Source organism: Mandrillus leucophaeus, unplaced genomic scaffold, assembly GCF_000951045.1.
Source record: "Mandrillus leucophaeus isolate KB7577 unplaced genomic scaffold, Mleu.le_1.0 Scaffold150, whole genome shotgun sequence".
Taxonomy (NCBI): Eukaryota; Metazoa; Chordata; class Mammalia; order Primates; family Cercopithecidae; genus Mandrillus; species Mandrillus leucophaeus.
The window spans coordinates 172,803-179,231 of NW_012101477.1; positions in this window are offsets into that span (position 1 = coordinate 172,803).

The window sequence follows — 6,429 nt, forward strand, 5'->3', positions numbered from 1 at the left end:
ATCACAACACTACCCTCCAGTCTGGGCAACACAGCAAGACCCTGTCTCAAAAAAAAAAAAAAAGAGAAAAGAAAAGCGCTGGGCTCAGTGGCTCACGCCTGTAATCCCAACACTTCGGGAGGCCGAGGCAGGTGGATCACTTGAGGCCAGGAGTTTGAGACCAGCCTGGCCAGCATGGCAAAACCACGTCTCTACTAAAAAAATACAAAAATTAGCCGGGCGTGGTGGTGGGCACCTGTAATCCCAGCTACTCAGGAGCCTGAGACAGGAGAATCACTTGAACCTGGGAGGCAGAAGCTGCAGTGAACCTAGATCACACCACTGCACTCTAGCCTGGGCGACAAAGCAAGACTCCATCTCAATAATAATAATAATAATAATAATAATAATAATAATTGTACAGTGAATCCACCATCTAAAGTCTGCAATTGTTGGTAGGTTGCTATATTTGCGTTTTCAAATATCTATTCATCTATAGACCCAGCCATCAGTTCAAAAGCTATTTGCAGACAGCAGTACACTTTATCCCTTAACAGTATGCATGCATATTATTAACTAGAGTTCAATATTTGTTTCTGGTTTTCTTTGAGGCAAAATTAACAGATAATTAAATGCACAAATTGTACTATTCCATGTACAATATGGACTACATGTTCTATTCCAGTGAGTTTGACAAATGTAGATATGTAGATACTTCTTTTTTTTTTTTTTTTGAGACAGAGTCTTGCTCTGTCGTCAGGCTGGAGTGCAGTGGCGCAATCTCAGCTCACTGCAACCTCTGCCTCCTGGGTTCGAGTAATTCTCCTGCCTCAGCCTCCCGAGTAGCTGCGACTACTGGCGTGTGCCACCATGTCCAGCTAATTTTTGTATTCTTAGTAGAGACGGGGTTTCACCATGTTGGCCAGGATGGTCTCGATCTCTGGACCTCATGATCCACCCACCTCGGCCTCCCAAAGTGCTGGGATTACAGGCGTGAGCCATCGTGCCTGGCCAACAAATGTAGGTATTTGTATAACCCAAACCCTATCACCAAATCCAGTTTTCCATCAACCCCAGAAAGTCCCCCAAACCCCTTCCTAGTATATCCCTAACCCAGACTCCTCCCAGAGGCAACCACTATTCTGGTTATTTTCACCATAGTCTAGGTGTTGTGGGCTAATTGTGTTCTCCCGAAATCCACATGTTAAAGTCCTAATCCCTAGTACTGCAAAATGTGACTGTATTTGGAGGTAGGGTCTTTAAAGAGATGATTACATTAAAATGAGGTCCTCAGGGTGGAACGTAATCCAGTATGCCTGGTGTCCTTATAAGAAGAGGAAATTAGGACACAGATACACACAGAGGGACAACCACATGAAAACACTGGGAGAAAACCGCCATTTACAAGCCAAGGAGAGGGGCCTAAGAAGAAACCACCCCTGCCAATACCTTGATCGAGGCTTCTGGCCTCCAGAACTGTGAGGAAACAAATTTCTGCTGTTTAAGCCACCCCGTCCCTGGTACTTTGTCATTGGTAGCCCTAGCACAATAATACACTAAGTTTGTCTTTTCTAGAATTTCATATAAAGTCATTTGCTCTGTGCTCTTTTGTGTCAGGCTTTTTATTTGGCCCAGTGTAAGACTGTTGGGATTCCTCCATGTTGCTACATGAATCAGTACCTTGTTCCTTTTCATTGCTTAGTAGTATTCCATTATATTAATACTCCACAGTTTGTTTAGCCAGACAAATTTTTCATTTTTTAAGAACACAGGAATGCTTTGGCAGCATTTCACTTCAGTGTATGCCCTTTATGCCACCCCAGCAGCAAACCAGACATTCCATGGCCCACTCTATTCAGCAGGAGCTTCAGAACCATACGTGGATGTCCTGATAAAAGACATCATAACTCTAGGAATGAAAAGTTCTTACAGATGAGATTAAATTAATATTACATCATTTTTATCTCAGCAAATATAGATGATCCATTATGTCACAGGAGCCTCAGATCTTCACCCGTTTGGCTGCAAACCAAACGCAGTGATTACACTGGCTTGGGAATCAGGCTAGGTTTGACTTTTACTTGCTGTGTAACCTTGGGCGGGTCACTTAACATCTCTGACCCCCACTTTCCTCCTACAGCAAATGGGACTAGTGATTTCTTCCTGCAGGGTTGCTTGAAGACTGAATGAACGAATGAGTTCAGGGTGTGTATTAGTCCCTTTTCACGCTGCTGATAAAGGCATACCTGAGACTAGGCAATTAACAAGAAAAAGAGGTTTAATGGACTCACAGTTCCATGTGGCTGGGGAGGCCTCATAATCATAACAGAAGGCAAAAGGTAAGTCTTATATGGTGGCAAGCAAGAGAGAGAATGAGAACCAAGAGAAAGGGGTTTCCTCTTATAAAACCATCAGATCTCGGCTGGATGTGGTGGCTCATGCCTGTAATCTCAGCACTTTGGGAGGCCGAGGCAGGCAGATCACGAGGTCAGGAGTTCAAGACCAACCTGGCCAACATGGTGACACCCCCGTCTCTCCTAAAAACACAGAAATTAGCCAGGTGTGGTGGTGCATACCTGTGGTCCCAGCTACTCAGGAAGCTGAGACAGGAGAATCACTTGAACCTGGGAGGCAGAGGTTGTAGTGAGCAGAGATGGCGCCAATGCACTCCAGCCTAGGCCATAGAGTGGACTCCATCTCAGAAAAAAACAAAAAACAAAAACAAACAAACAAAAAACCATCAGATCTCGTGAGACTTATTCACTACCACAAGAACAGTATGAAGGAACCCGCTCCCATGTTTCAATTGTCTCCTACCCAGTCCCTCCCAACCCTGTCCCTCCCGGAGCTACGATTCAGGATGAGATTTGGGTGGAGACACAGCCAAACCATATCAGGGTGGCAAAGGAAAGACTCAGGAAACATTCGATATGGTTTGTCTCACTCTGCAGCTGTTGGGGCCAGAACCTCTAACTGGACAGAGCAGTAAAAGTGGGTTTCTAAGCCACTAAGAGTAGAAAATGAGCTTTCTGCACTGCTATTGTAATCGCTGAGACTAAAGAGCAGTGTGGTGAAGACAGTGTCAAATCACCAGGCTGCCAAGATCAATTAAGTTGATACAATCGTAGCAGGAGTGATCTTTTTGGAGTTTCATAAAACACACTCTGAATTGTGGGATTTAGAGTGCTTCCAGGCTGCACAAATTTTGCACGTGCTTGGCTATTTCTATGTATTATTTAATTTCAACTGAATGGGACTGCTCAGAAATTGGCTTCACTTCAATGTGATCATTTCTACGAAGCCGTAAATTTAAATGTAATCTAGGAACCCATCCTTCATAAGAGACATTAATTTAATACTTTTCTTATGAGAAAGTAGGAAAAATGCATAATTGGAATTGCTATCATTTGTTTTATCTCAGAAGTTCTTTTCTTCTGAAGGAAATATTTTTCAACTTTGAAGTCCTTAGGAATTGGAGGAATTGGTTTTTGGCATAATTTATCCACTCTGTCCCAAGTGGCCTTGAAAGGCTCATAATTTCTCTCAGATGATGATCTTTTTTGGCTTTTAAAGGCAAAGAAAATGTCTACAGTTTCACTTTGAAGCTCTTTAGAAAAAATTCCTGGGACACTTATCATGTGGTTAAAAAAAAAGTAAAACAAAAGATAAAATCAAAGTTGGAATCAATGATAGCAACTGTATACTTCGATCACCTGCAAGAGCTGAAGAGTCATTTGTTACAACTTCCTGTGGTCTAATGGTATATGAAAGTTCTTCAGCCACAGGTGAAGATGGACCGTGAGGCCCAGTCCAAAGTGTTTTCAAGAAATCGGCCAGGCATGGTGGCTCACACCTGTAATCCCAGCACTTTGGGAGGCCGAGGTGGGTGGATCACGAGGTCAGGAGATCGAGACCAACCTGGCTAAGATGGTGAAACTCCGTCTCTACTAAAAATACAAAATGTTAGCCGGTCATGGTGGTGCGCGCCTGTAGTCCCAGCTACTTGGGAGGCTGAGGCAGGAGAATGGCATGAACCCGGGAGGCGGAGCTTGCAGTGAGCCAAGATTGCACCACTGCACTCCAGCCTGGGCGACAGAGTGAGACTCTGTCTCAAAAAAAAAGAAAAGAAGAAAGAAATCACCCTGCTCCCTGCACACTTCATCTTCACCCACGTTCAAAGGTTTGGAAAACTCTTTTGGTGGGTACATGGTATTGTGCCAAGGAGAGAACTGAGAGCATTTAAGGTTTATTCTTTTCCTCACAAAATGCTATAATTACCAGAACCAAAAGATGTGCAGAATTCCTCAGAACTCCTTCAATGTCACTCAATTTTCTATGCATGCTAGATGCATCTTCATAGACCTAGTAAAAAAAAAAACCAAAAAAAAAACAAAAAAAAAACTGATTTTATTCAAATCCATTCCATTTTGCTTTTTATTTTTATTTTTTTCTGATATACTTTTGCAAGTATAAGTATACTTTTGCAAGGTAATTGATCCCAGTCATCTCTTCAATATCATGAAACCCAAGAACTTCTCTTTAATTAAACCTCCAGGGTGTAGGCAGGCTGACCACCCTGCTGCCCTCCTTTCCAATCTCCAATGGGCTCCCGCAGCAGAGCTCCTGGGTCAGCCAGCAGCCAGGCCTGGTGGGTTGGACAGGGCCTTTGTCCTGATAGGGCTGGCTTAGGACTTAGTCTCCCTCTGGGACAGACAGTAGGGACCCGCAGCAGAGAGAGCCCTGGGTAAGAACGAGACCTCCAAGGCTCCAAGAGCGAACTTGGCACAGGGATACACAAGAGAGGCAGAGCTAGCAGCTTTGGGTGGTCCTGGGAGGCCCTGCAGACTCCCTCCCTGCCCCAAGGCTGGGAGACGGGAATGCAGAACAGCAGAATGAGCAGAGAGCTCTCTCCTGGGACACACAGACGTGCAGCCAATTTGTCAGCTGGATCTGAGCCTTGGAGATGATTAGGGCTGCAAGAAGGCAGAAAGACAGTCGGCACCTGAGGGAATCCAGCAGCCAGGAAGGAAGAGCCTGCAATTCACTCAGCATGGCAAGAGGAGGCCAACCACAACCTGCACAACAGGAAAAGCAAACAAAACCATAAGCTCACATTTTAAAAAACCAAAAGCACTGGGAGGCTGAGGCGGGCGGATCACAAGGAGTTCGAGACCAACTTGGCCAAAGTAGTGAAACCCAATTAATACTAAAAATACAAAAATTAGCCCGGCATGGTGGCAGGTGCCTGTAATCCCAGCTACTCAGGAGGCTGAGGCAGGAGAATTGCTTGAAACTGGAAGGCAGAGGTTGCAGTGAGCCGAGATCACACCACTGCACTCCGACCTGGGTGAAAGAACGAAACTCCATCTCAAAAATAAAATAAAATAGGCAAAGGCGAAATCAAATACTTTCCTGAACGAGGAAACGTCGTTTTCAATTTAAAATGACTTGGAGGGGAGGATGGAGACCTGGGAAACCACATGGAAGAGATAACACAAAACCCAAAGTAAAAGTCTAAAAACGCCTCAGAGGAGAGAGATCCAGGAGTGGTAATAGGTGAATAATGAAAATAAGAATAAAAATCTCAGAAAGAAAAAAGAAGAAATAGAGGAGCAGCAATCATTTTTAAATGAGAAAGAAAATTTTCCGTGGTTTGAAGAACGCCTTGGGTTTGCAGATTAAAAGGCTCATTGAGTTCCAGGCAGGAATGATGGAAAAAAGACACACATCAAGGCATAGCCTGGTAAGTTTCCCGAATTCCACGATTAAAGAGAAAACTCAGACAAGCTTCCCTAATGAGAAAATAAGTTGCATAGAAAGAAAAGAATCAGACTGAAATCATACATCTTATTTGCAAGCTAGAAACCAATATGAATCACCTCCATAGACCACTGAGAGGAAAGCATCCTAAACCAACCAGGTTGCCATTCACCTTCCCAGGATGGAAAAAATGCAAAGGTCCACATAATTTTCCCATAGAAAGGAATCTAATCAGGAAACAGATGAATCAGATTGAAGACAAGGAGATGAAGAAAAGAGGAACCCGTGGTGAGCCATGAGTCGACCAAATCATGTACAATTACCTTCAAATAAATAATGATAGGACAGAATTTGTAATGTAAGGGCTAAGTATATTCTTTTAAATAGAAGAGAGATGCAATAACAGGTATTGCTGACTTAAAGGGAAAGCGCTGAATGATGGCAAAATGTAGGTATTGAGGAGGGGAAAGGGAGCCTGAAAAGGCATTTTACATATCTCCTATTGTCTGGGGGAGGAGAAACAGGGGCAAGAGCTCTCCAGTGAGAGGAATTAATTGGTACCTAGTTGCCATGAGTTTCTTTTTAATGAAAATCAGAAAAGGCAAGGTCAGTACTTGCGGACAGCAGCATCTAGCAGAGCTTCCAAAATAAGAAGGGAAAAAGAGGAATGACAGGTGTCTATTGCCAATT